Here is a 24645-nt window from a genome sequence, read left to right on the forward strand (position 1 = left end):
CATAGACAATTTTGAAATTTCTCAACGTTAGTCTTGCCTCATTAGAATCCGTTTTTATAGTATCTTACTTTGGAACTGCCAACACAGGTTTTAAATTCAACAGTGATATAAAAGTTACCTTTCCATCTACCAAGTCTTTTGGCTTTCATTTATTTTTTCTTTGTTTAAGAAATTGTTTTCCTCTCATGCCAGAGATACATCTATTTGAGAAAATAAATATATAATGAAAAGAATTCCATTAGGTACTTTGGGTTCTGAATGGTCAATTTCCATCTCTCCTTACTTAGTTGGAAGAAAGGCTAAAATTCACTAACTTACTGGAAAGCAAAACAAAATAAAAACAAAAACATTCAGAAACTCCTTACGTAGCAAAATATATTGAATATAGTGATGGTGAACATGGAGCTAAAGATGCATAGGCTGAATCTTTCATTAATATAGGATGTCTTGGTTAAAATTCATCCAATTTGAGTGTTCATTTATTACTCCTCCTGTAATTGTTATAACTCTTAAGACTTTAATGAAATTTCCACCCATGATGTTGACGGGGTAGTTTTACTAATAAGGAAACACTAGAAGAATAAAATTCAAAGCTAAGAGTTTTGACTATTCAAGTACAGAAGCATATAAACATATTGCTTTACTTATATTAGTGCAAGCCAAGTACATTTGTAAACCTTAAATTTGCTTCAATTCAGAAGAGAACATTAAAAATATTCTGCTACTTAGTTTGTTTTCACATATCAAGACCAAAGAATTATTCTTAATTAAAACCTTAGCTTGCTAGTGATTTCCTGTGGTATGTATCTAGCATGTCTGCTAACTTTTTGCATGTCCTCTGAAGACATTGTTTACCATAACCTGCTCTTAAATGTGAGCTACATAATTTCAAGTAACACTAGATGTGAGGATTGGCCAGTGATATGGGTGGAGGAGAATCATCATTTTCATTTATCTAAACATTTTTCCTTCTTGGAAATGGATATACACCTTGATTTAAATTTTATTAATTGCTTTCCTTAAATTAAAATATATATATATAAATATATATGAATATTAGGAATGAAAATTAAGTGATTAGGTTCCCTTTTAACATTTCACAAATCTACTTATTTCTGTAACTCAATACAGGCACACTTCATTTTTTTCTGCTTCACTTTATTGTATTTCACTGATATCAGGTGTTTCTACAAATTGAAGATTTGTGGCAACCCTGCATTGAGAGTTTATCAACATCATTTTTCCAATAGCAGGCGCTCATTTCGTGTCTCTGTGTCACATTTTGGAAATTCTCACAATATTTTAGACTTTGTCATTATTATTACATTTATTATGGTGACCAGTGATTAGGGATCTTTGTTGTTATTATTGCAATTTGCCATATTAGATGGCAAACTTAACAAATGTGTGCATTCTGATTGTTCCATTGACAGGCCATTTCCATCCCTCTCCCTCTTCTTGGGCCTCCCTATTCCCTGAGATACAGTCATATTGAAATTAGGCCAGTTAAAAACTCTACAATGTCCTCTAAGTATCCAAGTAGAAGGAGGAGTCACACGTCTCTCATTAAATCAAAAGCTAAAGATGATTAAGCTTAGTGAGGAAGACAGGTCAAGAGCCAAGATAGGCTGAAATCTAGGCCTCTTGCACCAAACAGTTAGCCAAACTGTGAATGCAGATAAAGAGTTCTTGAAGGAAATTAATAGTGCTACTCCAGTGAACACAGGAATGATAAGAAAGTGAAATAGGCTTACTGCTGATATGAAAAAAATTTTAGTGGTCTGTATAGAAGATCAAACCAGCCACAACATTCCTTTAACCCAAAGCCTAATCCAGAACAAGGCCCTAACTCTCTTCAACTCTATGGAGAATGAGAGAGGCGAGGAAGCTGCAGAGTAAAAGTTTGAATCTAGCAGAGGTCGGTTCATGTGGTTTAAGGAAAGATTTCATCTCCGTAACATAAAAGTGCAAGGTAATGGGCCATGGTGGCTCAGCAGGCAAGAGTGCTTGCCTGCCATGCCAGAAGACCCGGGTTTGATTCCCGGTGCCTGCCCATGTAAAAAAAAAAAAAAAGAAAAAAAGTGCAAGGTAAAATCTAAGTTCTGATATAGTAGCCACAGCAAATTGTCCAGAAGATCTAGCTAAGATAATTGATGAAGGTGGCTACACTAAACAATAGATTTCCAGTGTAAACCAAACAGCCGTATATTGGAAGAAGCCATCAAGACTTAAATAGCTGGAGAGGAGAAGTCAATGCTTTGCTCCAAAGCTGGAGGACAGGCTGATTCTTCTTGGGCTAATGCAGCTGGTACTTTAAGTTGAAGCCATTGCTCATTTACCATTCAAAACTCCTGGATCCCCTAAGTGTTTTGCTAAATCAACTCTGTCTTTGCTCTAGAAATGGAAATACAATGCCTAGAAGAAAGTGTATCTGTTTACAACATTTTACCGAATATTTTAAGCCCACTACTGAGAACTTTTGCTTAAAAAAAGAAATTTCTTTCAAAATATTGCTGCATATTTATAATGCACCTGATCACGTAAGAGCTCAGATAGAGATGTACAATGAGACTAACGTTTTTGTGCCTGCTAATACAGCATCCATTCTACAGCCCATAGATCAAGGAGTAATTTTGACTTTCAAGTCTTATTTAAGAAATACATTTCATAAGGCTATAACGACCATAGATAATGATTCCTCTGATGGATCTGGGCAAAGTAAAAAGAAAACCTTCTGTAAGGCATTTACTTTTCTAGATAGCATTAAGAAAATTCATGATTCATGGGAGGAGGTCACAATGTCAACATTAATGGGAGTTTGGAAGTTGATTCAAATGACTTTGAAGACTTCAGTAAGGAATTAACTGCTAATGTGGTAGAAATGTCAACAGAACTAGAACTGGGAGTGGAGCTTGAATCACTACAATTTCATGATAAAAGTTTAACAGATGAGGAGTTGCTTCTGATGAATGAGCAAAGAAAGTAGTTTCTTGAGATAGAAACTACTGCTAGTGAAAATATTGCTGAAATGAAAACAAATGATTTTGAATATTATAAACTTAGTTGATAAGCAGAAGCAGGGTTTGAGAGACTGTAATTGTGAAAGAAATTCTACTTTGCGTTAAATACTATCAAAGAGCATCATGTGCTACAGAGAAATCATTTGTGAAAAGAAGAGTCAATGTGGTGAAATTTATTGTTGTCTTATTTAAAGAAATTGCCACAGTCACCCCATTCTTTGCAACGATTACACTGAACAATCAGCAGCCATCAAACATCGAGGCAAGACCCTCCATCAGCCAAAAGATTTCAACTTTCCAAAGGCTTAGATGATGGCTAACATTTTTAGCAATAAAGTCTTTTTAATTAAGGTATGTACCTTGTTTTTTTTTTTAGACATAATGCTAGTGTACACTTAATAGATATATAACTTTTATATGCACTTGGAAACCAAAAAAATTCATGTCACTCATTTTATTGAAGTAATCACTTCACTGGGGTGGTCTAGAACCAAACCTGCAACATCTCCAAAGTATGCCTGTGTCACTCTTCTATTTGTTGTGTATTCTGGGACTTAAAGCACAATTCATTATTGTAATGTAAATTATCTTTTTAGGACTATAGGTTTTCCTTTTCAAGAATTATTGTTTTTTTCCTGTTTTGTAATAATGTTTGAAATAATTATGTAAAGTTAATTCTATATTTCAATGGCATTAATGTTCCTTATTACTCGTTCTTGGGCTCTCTGTTTTGATCCATCTTTTGGTTAGTATATGTACACGTGCTGATCTCATTTTAATAATTTTACTTGTTATATGATGAATACTTCTGATCTGAAAATTTAGCTCTTCAACTCAGGAAGTATTTTTCTATTGTTTCTTTAACCTTTGCTTCTAACTTGCTAGCTTCTCTCTCATTTTCATCTGTGCATTTATCTGGGAGAGTGACTAAAAGTTTTCCTTTGTATAACTAATTCCATTTTCTACAATAGTGATTCTATTTCTTTATTGGTTATAATGCACTTTGAACTTTAGCTATCATCACATTAGCTTCTTCATATTTTTCACTCTCTACTTAGTTCTCTTTATTTCTCAATCTGTTGACTATCATCTCAGCTGTATTTTTTGCCTCAGAGGGTGTTTTATTGGATTTTATTGTGAGCACACAAAAGAATGTTTCTGAACTTTACATTTCACTGGTAATTTTATTTCAGATGATGCTCTTTCTCTACTTCTTGATTGCAATGTTGTCTTCCTTTATTATGCAGAATCTCTTTATAGATTCCATATTGTTTATCCATCCTTGAATGGGAGGACATTTATTTAATCTTGATATTGACTCTAATCAAGCAGATGGGCAGATCCCACATGGATCCTCATGATAAATCTCATCATGTTTAAAAAGTGTTAAGTGTTTAAGTTGGAGGGCTTGCTGGTACAAGCACCCATTATTAGTTTAGTTATCCCACAGCCTTTTGGGAATAGGGGGGATTTAAGGCTGTGAGCAGGTCCAGAAGAACCACTTTATCTCTGGACCATTTCTTCCCTGCTTTAGGTAAGGAAGTAGAACAAGGAGTCACCTTCCTATCTCTATTGCCCTGTCTTTCCTAGTTTACACTCCTTATCTACAGAGTGTATAAGTCTGCTCTCATTACTGCTTTCCATATTACTTAGGTGAGCTCCACTACATTAAGAAGATACCAGTCAGTCTAGACTTTTCCTTGGGTGAACTTGCCCTTACCCTTAACCTTCCCCAAACAGCTGCTTTGGAAAGTGTTTGATGTATGGTAGTGAAGCTGTTCCTAATAGTGAGTTCTCCATCTGTTCTACTTCCCACCTTTGCCTCCAATCCCCTACTCTTCCATTTGCAGGATGTGGGTTGGGTTCTGCCTATTTTCTTTAAAATTATTTGTTAAATTTCATCATGGAATTGCCTTCCTACAATTTTAAATAAAAAGATGCCTCCCACCAATAAAATAGACCATAAAATATCCTAGAAATATAGCTTTTGTAAATGACACATTTGATAATCAGTCTAACAACTTTGACAATAACATTGCTTGAAGAAATCCAATGTACTCATTCCTCAGTAGCAAATTTCAGGTGGCGTACACACTGGTAGTAGTAGTCATTGTTTCATGTTAGTGGATAGCTTCCTCCTCTTAAAGGAAAAATGACCCATGCAAACACTGCAAATGCCCAACATAGGGAGATTATCAGCATCTAATTACAAAGTCTGAGGAATTTTCAAAGCATGGCTGAGAAATGCTTGGAGTGGTGAAAAATTAAAATCCTAATCTCTTTCAGAGCAAACTTCCTCTCTTCAGGTCAAAACTATATACTCCAGGGATCATGAGTCGCTAAGCCTTCCTAACAAACTTTTAAGATCTACCCATTGCCCTGGAAAAACCCACTTGCTCAGCTCAAGAGGTCCCTTAATACCACTTGTTCTATAAACTCTTTAGAGTAAACTTCAATGCTCCAAACAGCCTGAATATGTGGATCTGAAACAATTAATTTCTCCTCTCCAATGCCTAATTTCCATAACATAAGTTTAAAAAAAGGATTAGTAAACAGACTATATAAGGAACGCCTTCATATCAATAATATAAAGACAAACAACCATACAAAAACACCATTGTGTAGCCTGTTACCTGTGGGTTTTTCATAGATGTACTTTATCATACTGAAGAAGTTTCCTTTTATTCCTAATCTTCTGAGTGTTTTCGTCAAGAAAGAATGCTGTCCCCTGGCAAGGTGGGAGAGAACTCCAGGGATGAGCCAAGACTCAGCATGATGGGATTGAGTAAGCCTTCTTGACCAAAAAGGGGAAGAGAGAAATGAGACAAAATAAAGTTTCAGTGGCTGAGAGATTAAAAATAGAATCGAGAGGTTATCCTGGAAGTTATTCTCATGCATTATATAGATATCCCTTTTTAGTTTATGGTATATTGGAGTGGCTGCAGGGAAACTTGTCAATTTTATTCATTTTTCCAAAGAAACAATTTTTGGATTCATTGATTCTCTCTATTGTGTTTACATTCTCTTTACTCCAATATTTAATTACTGCTTGATACTTGCTTTGGGTTTAGTTTCTCTCCTTTTACTTGGTCTTCTGGTTGTGAGGTTAGGTGTCTGATTTGAGGTCTTTCTTTTTAATGTAAGAATTTAGACCTATACATTTATCTCTTATCACTTCTTGTGCTGCATTCCATAAGTTGTGTTATTTTGATTTTTCATTTTCATTTGTCTCAAGAGATATCTAATTTCCCCTGTGATTTCTTTTTTGATTCATATATTGTTTAAGAGTGTGCTGTTTAACTTCCGCACACTTGTGAATTTTCAAGTTCTCCTTTTGTTAGTGATTTCTAGCTCCAGTCCATGTTGTTGAAGATACATCATCTGATCTTCATATTTTTTAATTTACTGAAAATTGTTTTGTGACTGCAACATATGATTTATCCTGGAGAACGACCTACATGCACTAGAGAAGAATGTGTATTCTGCTGCTGTTGGGCAAAGTGTTCTGTATGTGTCTGTTAGGTCCAGTTGCTTTATAGTATCACCAAAATCTTTTATATCCTTATTCATCATCTGTCTAGATCTTCTACTCATTATTGGAAGTGGCGTATCTATGTGTTCTACTGTTCATATAGAACCATCTACTTTTCCCTTCCAATGTGTCAATATTTTCTTCATATACTTTGTGGCTCTAACAATTGTTAGACATTCTTATGTCTTCCTGTTGAATTGACGCCTTTATAAGTATACAGTTGTTTTCTTTGTCCCCTGTAGTAGGTTTTTTTTTTTTAAACATAAGTCTATTTTATTTGCTATTAGTATAGCTCCCCAGATCATTTTTGGTTACTATTTGATTTGTCAATTTTTTCCATCCTTTCATTTCCAATCTATGTGTCTTTGAATTTAAGGTGAGTCTCATGCAAACAGCATGTAGTTAGGTCATGATTTTTTTTCTGGGGGGGGAGGGTACATGGTTCGGGAATCAAACCCGGGTCTCCCGCATGGAAGGCGAGCATTCTACCACTGAACCACCAGTGCACCCATGATTTTTTAATCTATTCTTCCACTCTCTGTCTTTTGACTGGAAAAATTAGCCTATTTATATTGAAAGGAGCTACTTATTATGCAGGGAACTTTTTTTTGCCATTTTGCTGTTTGGTCTTTGTAAGTTTTATACCTTTTTTCTCCATCAATTCTTCCATTAATACCTATTTTAATATTTATTCAATTATTTGTATTGTACCATTTGAGTCCCTTCTCACTTCTTTCTATATATATTTTCCATATATTTTCTTTATGGTTACAATGGGGCTTAAAAATAACATCCTGAATCTATAAAAATCACATTTAATTTGAAGCCAACTTACCTTCAATAGCTTACACATACAGTGTTCCTGTACCTCTCTGCCCCCACCATTTTAAAAATTGTTACTTTGTTACATATTATATCTTTATATATTGTATGTGTCAAACAACAGATTTGTAATTACTTTCTATGCATTTACAATTTATGACATGTAAGGAGTAAAGAATGGAATTACATACCCCTAAAATACAATACAATAGTACTGGTATTTATAATTATCCATCTGATTAACTTGACCAGTGATCTTTATTTCTTCATGCTGCTTTAATCCACTGTTTAGTGTCCTTTCCTTTCAGTCCGAAGAACTCCCTTTAGCACTGTTTGTAGGGTAGGCCTAGTGGTGAACAAACTCCCTCAACTTCAGTTTATGGAAATTCTAAATTCCTCCCTCGTTGTTGAAAGGCATTCTCACTGGCTATAAAATTCCAGGTTGGCAACTGTTTTCTTGCATCACTTCAAATACTTCGTCCCACCTTCTTCCTGCCGCCATGGTTTCGGATGAGAAATCAGTACTTAATCTCACTGTGACCCCCTTGTACCTTACAGGTTGCTTTTCCCTCACAGCTTTCAGAATCCTCACTTTGACCTTTGCATCAGACAGTCTGATTATTATGTTTCTTGGCATGATTCTCATCAGAGACATTCTGTTTAGTGTTTATCAGTATGTAATGACCATTGTGTTCCTCATAACTGACTTTAATTTAAAGTCTATTGTATCCAATATTAGTATAGTCACCCCAGCTCTCTCTCTTTTTTGGCGGGGTGGAGAGCTGGTGGTGCCTGATCCGGGAATCGAACCCCGTCTCCCACATGGAAGGCGGGCATTCTACCAGTGTACCACCCGCACACCCCACAGCTCCCTTTTGATTACTACTCTATGGTATACTCTTTTCCATCCTCTCACCTTCAATCTACTTGTGTCCTTGACTTTAAGGTGAATCTCTTGCAGATGGCCTTTAGTTAGGTCATGTGTTTTTTTGTTTTTTTTTCCATTCTGCCAATATCTGCCTTTTGACTGGGTTTTTCTCCATTTACATTTAAAGTCATTACTGATAATACAGGACTTTCTCCTGACATTTTGCTATTTAACCTCTGTAATTCTTATACTTTTTTGTCCTTCACTTCTATTGATGCCTACTTTATATTTATTTGCTTTTATGTGTTCTACCCTAATGAGTGCCCTCTCTTTTCTATCTGGATATATTTTCCATCTGTTTTCCTTGTGGTTATCATGGGGTTAAAATTTAACATTCTAAATACATAACAATCATATTTGGTTTGATACCAAATTAACTTCAATAGCATGCACATATACCTTTACTACACCACTCTGTTCCCCCACTATATATTTTTATCTGTTACTATTTGTATCTTCGTACATTGCATGTCCCAAACATAGATGTATCAACAGTTTTTATGCATTTTCATTTTAGCACCTGTTGGAAGTAAGGAGTGGAGTTACATATCAAACAATACAATAATACTTGCATTTATAATTACCCAAATGGTTACCTGTACTGAAGGTCTTAATTTCTTTATGCTGCTTTGAACAGTGTCTAGTGACCTTTCCTTTCAGTCTGAAGAAGTCTGTTTAGCATTGCTTGCAGGGCAGATCTAGCAGTTATGAACTGCCTCAGCTTTTGCCTATCTGTGAATGTCATAATCTGTTCCTTATTTTTTTCAGAGAGAACTTCACTAGATATAAAATTCTTAGCTGGCAGTCATTTTCTTTCAGCACTGTAAGTATTTTAACCACTGTCTTCTTGTCTCCATGGTCTCTGATGAGAAATCAGCACTCAATCTAATTGGGATTCCCTTGTACATAACATGTTGCTTTTCTCTTGTAGTTGTCTGAACTCTCTCCTTGTCCTTTGCATTCAATAGTGTGATCAGTATACATGATGGCATGTAGTTTTCTTCATGTTGATCCTGTTTGGTGTTCTCTGAGCTCCTTGGATGTGAATATTCATATCTTTTGCTAATTTTGGAAAGTTCCCTGTCATTATTTCTTTGCCCCTTCCTTTCTTCTCCTTTTGGGATTCCCAAAATGCATACATTTGTGTATTTGGTGGTTTCTTGGAGATGTCTTAGATATTTTTTACTTAAAAAGGTTTTTACGATCAGCAGCACTCTCAATTTTAGATAGTGTTCATTGGCCCGTAGTGACAAAGAACTGACAAACAGCTTCACCAACTATCAAATCAAAACTATGCCTTATAACTTGTCCCTCCCCCTCAATTAGATGCTCCTGGTATTGCTGTGGTACTGTTGATATCTTCCTGTGAACTACTGGCCATAGCATGCATTTTTAGTTTTCCTCCATACCTCTCTACTATTGACTCTTTGTCCACTATTGAGCCCTTTTTTTGTATGCTGTATAGCACAGCCACATTACATTCTTTTTTCATGTGAATATCCCATTATTGCAGCACCATTTGTTGAATTGTTTGTTTGTTTTGGGAAGTGCATGGGATGGAAATCGAACCTGGTCTCCTGCATGGCAGGCTAGAATTCCACCACTGAATTGCCCTCGCATCCCCAACTATTGAATGTCTGTAATAGTTCATGCAAGAACTTTTTTATAATTGTAGATTTATCAGTAGATACATGGCATTATTCAATTATATTCACCTTCAATATGTTAATGTCATTTATAACCCAACTAATTAGTTACTATCACTTCTATTCATTCCCTTGTATTTAGGTTCAATCTCTTTGGATAGCCTTTGCCCCATTTCTAGCTTTTGTGTACCTCTAGGTCTGCTATATTCTATAGTGTAACCTCTGAGGTTATGTTTACCAGAATCATAATAGTGAAATCATACAGCATCTATCCTTTTGTGTCCTCAAGGTCATCCACATTGTCATATGCTTTGGGACCTCATTTCCTCTTACTGCTGCATAATATTCCATCGTATGTATATATCACATTTTATTTGTCCATTTGTCTGTTGATGGGCACTTGGATTGTTTCCATCTTTTGGCAATTGTGAATAGTACTGTTATGAATATTGGTGTGCAAATGTCTGTTCGTGTTACTGCTTTCAGCTCTTGTGCATATATATCGAGTATTGGTATTGCCGGGTCATAGGACAACTCAATATTTAGTTTTATGAGGAACTGCCAAATTTTTCCACATCATTCTACATTCCCACCAACAATGAATAAAGTGTTCTGATTTCTCCACATCCTCGCCAACATTATTAGTTTTCTGTTTGTTTAAAAGCAGCCATTCTTATAGGTGTGAGGTGATATCTCATTGTCATCTTGATTTGCATTTCCCTTATAGCTAATGAAAGTGAGCATCTCTTCATGTGCTTTTAAGCCATCTGGAGTTGCTCTTCAGAAAAGTGTCTATTTATACCCTCTCCCCGTTTTATAATTCTTTTTTCTTTTGTAGTTGAGTTGAATAATTTATTTATGTACACAGAATATCAAGCCTTTATCTGATATGTAGTTTCCAAATATTTTTGCCCATTTTGTTGGCTGCCTGTTCACCTTGTTTGACTAAATCCTCTGAGGCACAGAAGCTCTTGGTCTTAAGGACTTTCCATTTTTCTATTTTTTTGTTCACTGCTTGTGTTTTATTTGTAAAGTTTAAGATGCCTCCTCCTATTATTAGGTCTTGAAGATGATTCCCCACATTTTCTTCTAGAAGTTTTAAGATATCGGTTCTTACATTTAGGTATTTAATCCATTTTGAATTAATTTTTGTATAGGATATAAGGTAGGGGCCTCTTTTATTCTATTAGCTATTGATATCCTATTCTTCATGCCCATTTATTGAAAAGACTATAATGTCCAAGTTTAGTGGTTTTGGGGGCCTTATCAAAAATCAATTGGCTATAAATTTGGTTGTCTATGTCCGCACTCTCAATTTGATTCCATTGGCTGATACTTCTATCTTTGTGTCAGTATCATACTGTTTTGATCACTGTGGCTTTATAGTAAGCTTTAAAGTCAGAAAATGATACTCCTTCCACTTTGCTCTTCTTCTTTTTTTTTTTTTTAGGATATCTTTAGCTATTCAGGATCTCTTTCCCTTTCAACTAAATTCGATAACTAGCTTTTCCAAGTCTTCAAAATAGGTTGTTGGGATTTTGATTGGTATTACATTGAATCTGCAGAACAATTTGTGTATAAATGACATCTTAACGACATTCAACCTTCCTCTCCATAAGCATGGAATCCCTTTCCATCTATTTAAGTCATTTTTAATTTCCTTTAGCAATGTTTTATAGTTTTCTATGTGAAAGTCCTTGACATCCCTGGTCAGGTTTATTCCTAGATACCTGATTCTTTGGGTCACTATTTTGAATAGATTTTTTTCCTAAATTGTCTCCTCAGATCATTGCCTGAGAAACATTACTGATTTTCTTACATTAATCTTGTAACTGTTTTCTGAATTTTTATCCTCTTCCTCTGGATGGGTCATCATTTCCTGTTTTGGTTTGTGTTGTGCTCTTTTGTTGCACACTATACATTTTAATATTGATACATGCTGACTCCTGGATTTGTTCCCTGCCTGTTCTGGTTTTGTAACCAGCTAGTGATGACGGAGCTTTTCTTGAGCTTCAGTCTTCCTACCAGGAAGGTCTGCCCAAGGCGGATGCAGTGTGCAGCACCTTCCCTGTCTTTCTGGGCCTCTGTCTAGACCTAGGCTTTTGCTTCTTGGTTGTTTTGGAGTTCCCGTTTGTGGAAGTTTGGTTGTCCCCTCTGTTTCCCAGGAGACAGAACTCCCTCTCCGGAATGTTTGAAGTTGGCCGACCTTTGTTCCAGACTGTCCACCTCTATGGATTTTTATGCTCATTTTGTTGTCTCAAGCTCCTTTCCACCTGGAGGTCAAGGTCTAAAGAAGAGCACATGGAGAAGACTTAGAGAAGTCAGTCTTTTCCAGCCAAAACTGTGCTAAGGATGCATGAACGGGGTACATGCACACTGGCTCCAATGTGCCCTGCGAGGAGATTAAGAGGAGTGCCAAGAGGTTCTCCGATGGCTTCCAAAGCTGAGCTTTCCTGCCTGCCCAGCAAATGTAGCCCTTCAGCTAACTGTCCCCTGCAGCCCTGAGGAAGTGCTGCATCTTTAATTCTCCACCACCTCTGCCCCTGTCCAGGGGGTTTAAACAATGGTTGCCCCTGCCTTTGTCCTGGGTAGATTGAAACAAATACTGCTTTCAGAGTTGGGTTTCCAATGTTCCAAATGCACTAATCAAGAGCCATGATCAATGATCAGCCATGCTCTGCCCTGTTCTTGAGGAAGAGTATTTTTGCATCCCTTTCTGTTATGAGTGAGCTAACCAGGGATTGGACTCCCCTGCAGCTTGCCACGAGTGTGGAGGATGGGTGCTGGTAGCTGTCACACCAGATCAATTTACTGTTCTTTTCTGTGATTTATCAGCCTTTTTCTTTCTCCACAAATGCTGTACAATATTCTTCTGGCCTCCAGAGCTTTAAAATAGTTGTTTCAGACAGTTCCTCACTGCTTAATAGCTGTATTGGTGGAAGAACAGAGTTCTGAAATTCCCTACTCCACCATCTTCCCCAGAAGTCTAAGGATCATTATTTTAAAAGTCTTTTCTTGGTATATTCAAACTCTGGTCTTCTCTATTGATGATTTCTGAATTATTATCCTTCATTTCGGATTACCCACAATTTCCTGTTTCTTTGTTAGTCTTGTAATCTTACGTTGTACAGTACATATCTTCCTATTTTTAAGTGTTATTTCTGGGATTTAGTCCCTGTGCTTTATGTTTCTTAAATTTGTATCTAGTTAGTATATGATAGAGATTTTGAGTTCCAGGAGTGACCAAAAATAAACAAACCAATGCCAATAAATAAAGCAAAACATACCTTTACAGTCTTTGCTAATTGGCTCTGCATTGTCTACTATTCTCCTCTTAAGATTAAGCCTCCCTTCGATAAGATCAGCTCAAGGTGAATGTGAAGTGCAGGGTCCTATTCATTTTTTCTGAGCTGTGTCTTGTCCTGGACTTGTGCTTGCTTGTGGCCTTAGGAATTGCCCCATTTATAGGAATTTGGATGCCCCTCTACTCACTATGCAATAGACTTTCTTCCTCTTGTTGGTGCTGTACTGTACTTCTTAAAGGAGCCAATACTCTTCCCTGTGCCATTCTGACTTAGTTGTTTCTAAGAGCCCTATAGCTGTCTGCAAGCTGCTTCTTGCCTGGACGGCAAGTTCTGGTTTGGTGAGCCAGAGAGGTGCCTCCTGGTTCAGACTGGCCCCAATATACAGGCAGTACGGCTTGCACATAGGGGCTGCTCTGCTCTTTCTGGAAAATGGCCAGGGACCCAAACGGCAGTGCAGTCTGGCTGGACACTGCACTGGGAGGGAGCAGGGAGAGGCACCAACAAGTGTGCCATGAGCTTCTCCTGCCATTTAGCAAAGCTCTGGTTTCTTGATTCATTTCTCGTCTGGTTACTGTAACACTTTAACTGTTTTCCAGAGTTCTGAGGATTTTTACCAGGTATTCAAAGATTCCGTGGAGGAATGGCACCCCGAAGTGCCTTAGGCTGTCATCTTGGTCAAACAGAAGGTTGCAATTTACGTTTTGATGGCATTTATTTAAACTACAAGTATTGCCCATAGTAACACTATATAGAATTTATAGGTACAGGTAAATACACATGCAGTAAAAGTTTATGAACATGGATCAGATGTATTCTATATTTAGGATGAGAGTTGCTTCTAGTTTCTGAGAGAGTTGTTGAGAATGAGTATATAGGCATTGTCAACTTTGTCTCTACTATCTGCTTATATTTTTTATAATGAAAAATATTGATGTAAACACTGCAAGTATTGTTCATGTTGAATAGGGGGTGCATCATGTTTGTGGTATTATCCTTTGTAAATGATGGCATTTTTTACATTAAAAGAATCTCAGACACATGCCCTCCACACCACTGTTCACCTGTAACCAAATACCCTGAGGGCCTTGTCGGCATTGGGGTACCTGAAAGATGAGAGGGGGATTTCCTTTTCCCTTCTGTCTTGGATGCTGCTTTGCTAGCATCTTTTTTATGTAGAAAAGCAATTTATTCCATTATAAGTACTTACACAGTCAGTCATGGGGAAGGGCAGGCCTGCTGGTGAAACAGGTCACACAAAAAGGGAAATGGCGTCAAACTAGTGGTCAAAAAAAAAAAAGTGCAAACTCTTATCCAGGGTTAATTTTAATTAGTATTAAAAACAAATATCAGCTATTGAATCATTCTTCTCAACTTACCTGGACAGTCTACCTGTGGTATAACTGTCAGGTAAAAACATACATCTTTACAACGTGGTGGTCCCAAGTTTAAAAAAACAACCATTTCACAGAAAAGAAAGAAATAACATAAAATAGCTCAATAAATATACTAAGGAGCAAAAATATATGGGGAAAGAGGAACATGTAACATAAAGTTTTTACTTAACTGAAGAAACTGAGAGACTAGTCTACACAGGAAAATGTGCATCCTGGAAAGTCAGATATGAACATTTTAGAGTAGGAGTCTATATGCTTGACTCTCTCCCCTATTTCCTGAATAAACACGTCTTGCTGTATTATACTTTGTGACTCAGACGCCCACACACGGTGGCTCTATTCCCTATCCACTCTAACATTAAATGAGTCTGAAAATTTGGGGAATTATAGTATAAGAAGGAAAATGACCACACACATATATTCCCCTTTCTGTGTCTACTTCAGAACTGGGTTTGACTCTAGAAAATTCCTGAAGAAAATTTAAATGTAAGTTTGTGGTTGGTTTTGCTGAATCAAGTCCCCCAGTTAATATCTAGAAGTTACCCAATGTCTGGGCTATTAGCGTTGTTGATGGTAAACAATAGAGGGATAACCGAACAAAATCTGCGCCTCAAAACCAGCATTAAATCACTCTCAGGATTGAGAGGGAAAAAGAGGAGTTTAAAATCATAAGTGCAGACCTATCTAGGGTCCTTGTCCACACTAACTTCACGGTTTTCACCATTATTAATGTTCTGAGCCATCTGCCACACTTGCATGATATTGTCCTCCGATACAGAACAAATCACCAAGGTTCATTGGGATTCCAGGAGAAATCAGATATCTTGGCAGTGTGACCACCATGAATAAAGAACAATTCTGTTGGCCCATCTTCTGGAGACTGTTCCCCTCCAAGTTTACTTAAATCTCAGATATTCAGCCAATGATCAGTATCACTAGAAGCCAAAACAGTTTCATTGTGAAGTGGCCACTGAACCTGGACTATTTTATCCTTATGTGATTCAAAGGAATGCAACTTGAGTTTGACATTTAAAAGTGAACTCACTATAAGGATTGAAAGAGAGGCAGTTCACTTCAGCAGTGTGAGCATCAACCGAGTGGCTTCGCTTGGAAGTATTGTTTGAATGAACATTCCAGATCATAAGTTTCTGTTTATCAGCAACTGATGCAAACAGAGACTCATGAAACAGATGTTAGGAAACATTTTCTACTACAGCTGTGTGCCCAGTAAAGACAGTCTTTGCGTCCACCATTTTTCCTTCCTTTGGAACGGCATTGATGTCCCATAACCCAAAAACTAAGTAAATGCACACTGAGACTTGCATTCCAAGAAAACAGTCTTCCACGAAGTCACAGTCTCAGTTGAACTCTCCAAAAGGGTCTCATTTAGAAGGGTGTTTCTTGTAGTAAAAAACAAGAACATCACTCACTGGATGGAGTCCTTGTTACAATGATGCAAGGGTTCTGGGGCATATAACTGGTCCTGTTCACTTCTCCTTCATAGTTGATCTTGATTTCTATTTCAATTTTTCCACTAACTGAGCCAAAACCTACAAATTCTCCTTTCTCACTGTGGTAGTGTGATGCATCAAATTTAGCAGCAGCAGCATCACTGCACACTGGCTATTACAAGATAGTTCTGTTCATCCAACATGTGTGTCCCCAGGAGAAGTCAATGAATGCTGAAATCTTTTCCTTCTGGTCTGGTTACATCTGGAAGCCACTGTGCAGTGAAGCTAGGCCACTCCAGGGCAAGGGTCGTGACCAAATCATAAAGAAAAGGGGTGCTGTTTTTCTATATTGTGTACTCCTCATTGATCATTCCTTCTTCCACTGCATTATCAAAGGCTGCTTCCTTTCTAGCCATGTCACTTCGCTAGTTCTTGATTTGGTCTAGACATGGCTTTTTGGCATCTGTATTCAACTGTGCAAAAGGTAAAAATACCTAAAAGGTAGTATTAGTCCATTTTCATGGGGGAAAAACTATTTCATAACTGTGATTCTTCCTACAATGATTTCAAAAATATATTTTGGGATATAGGTTAGAATATTCTCTAAGTATAAAACAAACCAAACTAGATATTTCTGTACTCAGACACTATTTCTATGTTTCATCTGCAACTTTAGCTGGTATTCTTAGGAGTGTATAAGTTCCTAAAATGTAGATTGTATTCACCCTGTTTTAAAATTCAATACCATTAGAGGTAGATACCAATTCCTCTGACTTTTCAAGCCTAATAATCTTATTTTTAACAGTTAATGCAAGAGTCCAAGTTTTATGAAAAATAAAATCCATGGGTAGAAATGCACTTCTTTGAATCTCACCAGAATTAACTGGAGTGTTTTACAGTGTTTTAAAAGAAGTGCTGCCTTGCTTAAGGCTGGACTGAAAACTGGGCATGAAGAAACTAGATCAATATGGAAGACATTTTAGCTCAGCTTGAAGTGCTATGGTGATTAGCAGAAATGGCTTTATCAGTTTCATTTACAATCTGGAAAAGAAACCTTTTGTGAAATCGATAGACGCCTAGCAGAGCCCATCAACTACAGCTCAAGGGTATATTTTCATTACTGTTACACAGCTTCATCCCTGGGGTGATTAGAAGGGACCAAAATTCCACAGCCCAGGACTTCATCCCAGCTAAATGCATCAAACTGGTTATTAGACATGATTATTATATGCAAGGGGAATCTTGGCATTATTTTGCATTATGGGGAAACAAATGAGGGACAAGTAACTTTTGGTTTTATTTTTACAGATAAACAGCTTAATATGTTATGAGAACATTTCAAATCTATCTCGACTCACTTTCAAGGACCAGCAGAAAGAGGAAAAGGACACAAAACATAATTACTTTTGCAATAATTGCACAATCACATCTGCTGCTAGAATACTTGGAGACGTTCAAACAGCTAATGTGAAGTAGGGAAGGAAGAAACCTTTTCCTGACTAGTGCTGTGTGGGGATTGCTGAGGAATAGCACAGAGAAAATACTTTTACCTGTGCAACACAGACCAAGGAGTGCTGAAATAAGACCCCTGTTCATCCTGCAAGTTATTTCTGTGCTAAAATGTTTAAATAAGAACAAGACCGAGAGTTCCTCTGGAATTCAGAGCAGAAACAGAGAATCTTTTAGTGCAGGCAGGCTGGAACTGTGTAGGTAGTCACATTCGAGAGAACAAAGTCCTCGACCAAGGAGGTTTGGCTCTGAAAGGAGTGGCAGGGTGGCTGGAGTCCGAAGACTCATACCTTTTAACTGGGAAATTCTGTTTATAGTTCTTTGGAAAGTTTGGATCCCTGTGGCCTGGCCTGGCCCAGCTAGGGAATTGTATTGTAGTGTAAACAAGCCACACGGGGCCCAGAGAGAATTTTTTCCTAACTAATTCAAATATACCCCAAGATATTTAATTGGGACTTTGGGGACCATATACATAACAGCCCACATCCCCCTCTGGGTTCAGACTCATTTGAGAAATAAATCACTGCAAATGAGATAGCTGGAGGTCAAATGTCAGCTTTTACTAAGGAAGCTGAATTTGGGCATAGCTTGGTTTTGCAAACACTGAGACTTTTCTCTCTAAATTAAACCCACCTACCCAGCCAGAGCACAGGCTTCCTTGCCAGAACTGCTGCTCAGCCTATGTGTGCTGGGGTGAGACTGCTCTACTACAGAGAGAATGCTGGGCCCCACTGCCCAGTCCTTTCTCCCCAACTCTCTCAAGTGTTCAGGAAAGAGGAAGAGCAAGGGAGCAGGGAGGGAGAGATCCATTTGTCTCTCCCACATTTTTTCCTGCCTAGGGGAATGTTTCTCTGTATGGAAATAGGAAAAGTGTTCAGCTGTCAACAATTGACTTTAAAATACTTCACCTTATGCAACGTGGTGGATCTGTTCATTTTAATCCACATTCCAGGGTTGAGATTTGTTAACCTACATAGAAATGAATACTTCAGAATTGCCAGGAGCACCCAAATCTCTACTCTAGGAAATTCTAAATTAGCATTTGTTGAGAACCAAGAATACTAGCCCAACCTCATCATTTACAGATGCAGACACAAGGGCCTAGTAAGCTCAACTTGCTTGGATCAGTGTTAGCTGACCACAGGGCTGGGGCCAGAAGCCAAGGCTCCTTCTCAATGGGCCAATGGCCTCCTTTTCGTTGATCCAATGTTTTTAGTTTGCATTTTTTTTTTTTGAGCGCTTACCAAATATCTACTACCATTCTAAGCAAATGTGCTTTCCCATTGACTCCTCACAAACACTATAAGGTTGATAATTACTATTCCTATTTAACAGAGAGAAAATTGATGTCTAAAGAGTAACTTGTCCAAGGTCACTCAACCAGTGCCTGTTAGAGCAAGGTAGAGCAAAGACTCAAACCAGATACTGGGGTTCAGGACCCATCCTTTGTCTTGCAGTACCCCTACAAGACCCATCCTCCTTCACAAAGTCAGTGCTGGAAAAGACCATTAGAGAAGATTATGACTAATCCTCTTATACTGCAGCAGGGGAAACAGGTCCAGAGCACAGAGGGGGCATCACTGCCCTTATTTTATAAAATGTAGGTGACCTTGCCCAAAGATGCTTCCTGATGGTGGGTTTGTGGATACTTCACAAAGGAAATAAACCAATTAGTCTCTTTCTCTTACTGGTACATCAAGCTGCATATGTAAGTGCCCAGTAAATTGCATAATGGAGCCTCTGGCTTCCCGGACTATTAACAATGAAGATCGGAACCATTTGGTTGGCTCACTTAACATGCTGTAGTTTCACTCACCAAGATGATTTTCAATTAAAAACTTATTAGCCAGGCAGAGAGATAATAAGGAAGACCAAATGCCAAATTGTGGCATTCTTTAATTACATTAAGAAGTCTCTGGTACCAAAGGCTATATAAAGTATTTTGATCTCTCTATAATGAACAATTAGTCCTCATTGAATTGTAATTAATTACAAGAATGCAGTGATCTCTGAAATAGTAGAGGTGGAAAATAAATAGACTATTTCCATTAAATAGGATTACTGGCAGCTTTAACAGTGAACTATATTGGGAGCTTCCAGAATTTTCAGTGTGTCTGTGTAGAGTCAATGAAGTGGATAATACAGTTAATTTGATTCATGTAGGATTTGTTAATCCTCATCCTCTTCCTACTTCTCTCACTCACAGACATACCACAGAAGCTTTGGGGGATATAATAGGGCTACCTGCAGATAATTGAAAGTAAAAAAATATGGCTATGACATGGTTCTTGAACCACTGATTTTTGCTGTATTGCTTTTCCAGAGGGTTGAGGGAGAAGTCATCAATAGAGAGCAAAATAATTAGTCTGGCAAACTAATACTTTTGATTATGCTGAGTTTTTTCCTCCAAGTCCCAAAGTTGAACTCAATCAAGCTAGGCTGGGCTACAGGAACAACTCTTTTTTCTGAGACTAGATAGGTTCAAGTGGCCTATAACTAAAGCAGGCTAAATATTTGCCTTTTTCTCTAAAGTTCAACACTCTGTTCCCATATTTGACCATTTCCATGCAGGTTTGGCAGGACCAGAGCATACCAGCCAGCAAATGCAGACTGGGAAAACCAGAAGCCAAAACAGGTAATCCATGGACTATAGCTGGTCCATTGTATTTGGCATGAACAATACTCAATTTAAAAAAAAAAAAATTTTGAACTCATTTTAAAATCAAGAAATTTTGCATATAACAGTTAGATTTTGGGTTCCCTTTAAAAGTCAGCAGATATCTGGCTGACTGGGCCCATGTTCCTACAGGAGACTGGAACTGAGTTGTAGCTGACCCTTTAGAAGAGGGATGGACTTCCAGTTTACAGTATCCCCTCTGCCCACCTCACCACCCATATGTTAACTGCCTGGCCCTGTGCTAAGCTTTGTAACCCCTGGCTGATCTAGATTGGTGGATACTCCTAAGAAGTACAACCTAGCAAAGAACCAGATGTTTCATATTATGGGTTGAATTGTGACCTCCCCAAGGTACACCCATGTCCTAACTCCCCGTCCTGTGAGTGTGACCCTATTTGCAAGTAGGCTCTTTAAAGATATGGATCGTTAGATGAGACCAAACTGGATGTGAAAGCTGAGATGCTCTCCAACCCCAGAACTAGCAGTCTAGGTTTGAGCAGCTCTGTTCCTTCTTTGGGAGAAGAGTGAAACAAAACATCACAACTGTCTTTAAAGAAGAGAAAGGACTTGGGTAAGATGGCCAGGAGCCTTGAACTTGCTAGAGGCCCACAGGTCGTGTAGAACCACTAGGCAATGAATGGTCCCTCATCAGTGTTCAGTAGTTAAAACGTATGCAAATGAGGTAGCTGCGATTTACTCAGGGTTCCCAGAGCAATTCATGCCCACTCCCATTGCTTCTGAGTAATGAACTTCATATCTGACTGGATGCTATTTCAAAAATGGCTTATAATTTATTCACATTGTCTTACAATAATTCCTTTTTGTATTAAAAGTGGAATAAGTAAAAGGATAAAATCTTTTGGACCAAATTCTTGTGCTGCAGAGTCAGCTCCTGCATTAAGGAACCTGGGTCATAGTCTCAGGTCTGCTATCAACTACTGTACGACTTGGCATAGTAACTTCCCCTCCCTGGGCCTCAGTATTCACATGTGTAAAAATAAGATGAGAACTAGGTGATCCTCAGATCTTTTTGCAGCTCTTATCTTTTCAGAGGCAAAGAATTGGGGATGTCTCTAAATTCAACACTAACACTTGGGTAGATATAAGTCTACTAGATTCCCTCTGGGTTTCTTTACTCAAGACCTATTCAGTTTGGTCACTGGATTAATTGAAAAAATAGTTAAAGAAATCATCATAAGTGATATGTACTGTAGATATTTTATTCTAACCCAACATACATAAAAATGTTCATTTGTTTCCCAATTTTTCATAGGACCAAAATATTTTCTTTGATTTTCGGTATGCTTACTGGGGTTACCCATTTGGAACTCTCTGTGATTTCTGGTTTTGATTTGTTTAAAAGGATGCAAGGATTTAAAACTCCTTGAAGAGCAATCTAATTAAAAAAAAAACTTTTAGAGTTTTATAATTTTGCAACATTATCTGACAACCTTCTCACCCACACCTAAACTTATGATAGCATTTCTTAATGGCTTACCTTTATCAAGTCTCCAAAGAAATCAACTCATTTATCACAGAGATAAACACTGTTTCTGCCTTCACATTTCATTGGGTTAGAGTATATTTAATTAAGTTACATAATTATAATAACATGTACAGTTGGCATAAACAGGTTTGGGAACAAGCACTCCAGAGGCCTGATAAGTATATATCTCAAATGGAGTGCAGGAGTGTACAGGAATAGGACATACCAGACGTGAGCAGTCAGCTGCTGAGGTACCAGTTAGTACACTTGGCTAATGAAAAGTAGTTAAGTGGAGGCTGATCAATAAAATTGCTAATTGTATGTTTCATCAGTTCAGGTTATTTGATTGCAATAAAAGAAATCAATTCTAACAAACTTATGCAAAGAAAGGAGTTAATTGGAAAGATTTGAAATGATGTATCAAATTGAAGAAAAAGCAGAATCTTAAGGAGATGGGGTGAAAGGAAGCTCTGGGCATCTTGGGAGTAGGCACTGGCTAGCAGTTTCTTTAGGGTGTCCTTATTGCCTGAATTGGCTCCAACTGTCTTACATCTGCATGTCACTCTGATCAAGATTAGAATATCCAGGAGAGGGACTCTGATTGTCTATGGATCACATGTACTGTCCCTCAACCAGGGTACAACTAGACACCTGTGATACACAGTCCCTCCAAGACTGTATGGACTGGGGACAGGTCATTCCCCAAAAGAAAACTGAGTGGCTATCGCTCGAGGAAGGGGAGTGGGTACACATGGTGGGCCTAGGTCTATAAGCGCGTGTGTTAAAAACACTAACTGGGTAAATTTACAGATGCAGAAGTGAATCCCGATTTTGGCAAGAAGAAGGGTTCGGGATGTTCAGAATACAGGGAGCCTCTCAGTTGTGGATTCCTGCTTTATGCTTTGATAATGTATTTTCCCAGCAATTCTCGAGGCCACTACTTTCTGAAGCATTGAGTGAAATGTGCCAAGTTCCTTAGCCATCCACAATCTTCCAGTTGAGATATAAGTGTGGAGGTCTAGATCTGGGTCCCAGCTTGCCACGGACCCTAGATTCTCCTTATATAAAATTAGGACGCCTTGCAGAAGGAATTTTTTGTCATTTCCATATGTGGATACATTTCCTTCCCCCAATAAATGTTGCTTTAATTCAGTAAAAGCAGATTTATCTCCAGATTGTTTATCAGAATTATTTTGCATGTCAGTAAAAAATAAAGTGAAAGTTATATTTTGGTTTGAATGGAACTGTATAAATATATAAATATGGTGCTGAAAGATAAATTAGGAATTTTAAGAAGCCAAAGGAAGGTTAAGTAATTTGCCATATGTCCAGGGTCTCACAGCTGGTTAGTATAGAGCAATGGTTGTGTGCGTTTGGAGTTGGTTTCCTAGAAGAGTTTCAAAAAAGGGAAGAGAAAAGGGTGGAAAAAATCAGACTTATACATGAGAAACTACAAGTAGGATAATGGTTAGCTGGTAAAGCTGAGAAGGAATAAGTGGCCCAGAACTTTGGGTCTTAACGACCTTCTTACTGGGCTCCTGGCATGGGAAGTTGAAGTGAGGATGTGTTTAGGCTCATTTGAAGAGGTGAGAAGTAAGAGCAAGATAACCAGGCTCTAAAAGGGGTCTGGCTCAACTTACACAATTTGGATAGGAGGAAAGCTGTACATTGGGTATGTAACATTTGACAGCACAGAGACCCTACCCACTAGTAAATATGACTCCTAAGTGATGTTCTGGAATCTGAGAGATTTGTAAACCCTCCTCCCTGGAGTTTGGAGGAGGTAGAAATCAGACAGGGTGTGGGAAGAGAGAAAAAGACTTACTTTCTTTACAGTGTTGACAGCTCAAATCACTATCATCTCCAGAGGGTACGTGCATTTTCAGAGATCCAAAGTTTAAACATTAAAGAACAAGGAGCTTATGACATTTCATCAATGAGTTAGGGAAAAGGATGATTCTGGGGAAGGGGATGGTTTTTACCACAGACCTGTGAACGAAACTGGCCTGAACTCATCTTTATGCATTTTAGTTTGTAAGTGGCTGGAATATACCAGAAACAGAACAGCTTTAAAAAAGGGAAGATGCAAGTTAACAGTTCTAAGGCTGTGAAAATATCCAAATTGAGGCAAGGCTATGAAAATGTCTAATTTAAGGCACCCAGGGAAAGGTACGTTGGTTTAAAAAGGTGATGATGCTCAGGTTTGTCTCTCAGCTGGAAAGGCACATGGCAATGTCTGCTAGCTTTCTCTCCAGGAATTTCCAATGGCTTCCTGGGGCTTTGTCCATTCTCTTGACTCTGCTGGTTTTGGTGGCTCTCATGGCTCTAAAGCTTTTTCCAAAATGATTCCCTCTTAAAAGGCTCCAGTAAGCAGCCCACCTTGAATGGGTGGAGACACATCTTCACGGAATCCATGTAATCAAAAGTCACCACCCACAAATGGGTGGGTCAGATCTCCATGGAAACAATAAAAAAGCTCCCATCCGGCAATACTGAATGAGGATTAAAGAACTTGGCTTTTATGGGGTACACCACAAATTCAAACCAGCACACAATGGCTTCCTAGACAACCTTTCCTTGCTGTCTTCATCTAAAAAGCATGGAGACAATTGGAGTGACCAATATCAATTTTATATTTATGATGAAAAATTTCGAGAAAGTATGCACACCTCGGCAGCCTTTTCTTCCTTTCTTTTTTCATTACCAACTTCCACTCCCATTACTTTTAAGATTTGCTCGTTAAAATCTGAGTCTTCCCCATCAGGGATGTTCTCCCTCTTGCCTGACATTCTTGCACTTACCATAAGCACTCCATGAAAGGATCTGCTTTCTTTTCCTGCCCCAGAAGTCCTTTTCTAGCATCTTAGGATTTTTC

At 38.0% G+C, this 24645-nt stretch overlaps 1 long non-coding RNA gene and 1 pseudogene across 1 annotated transcript in view; both read right to left on the reverse strand.

The window, feature by feature from the left end:
- LOC143664489 (uncharacterized) overlaps positions 1-24645 on the reverse strand; it is a 57613-nt gene that overhangs the window by 16948 nt on the left and 16020 nt on the right. The gene's annotated exons all lie outside the window — the stretch shown is intronic.
- Positions 15328-16514, reverse strand: LOC143664720 (histone-binding protein RBBP4 pseudogene; annotated as a pseudogene).

This window comes from Tamandua tetradactyla, chromosome 20 (genome assembly GCF_023851605.1).
Source record: "Tamandua tetradactyla isolate mTamTet1 chromosome 20, mTamTet1.pri, whole genome shotgun sequence".
NCBI classification, from domain to species: Eukaryota; Metazoa; Chordata; class Mammalia; order Pilosa; family Myrmecophagidae; genus Tamandua; species Tamandua tetradactyla.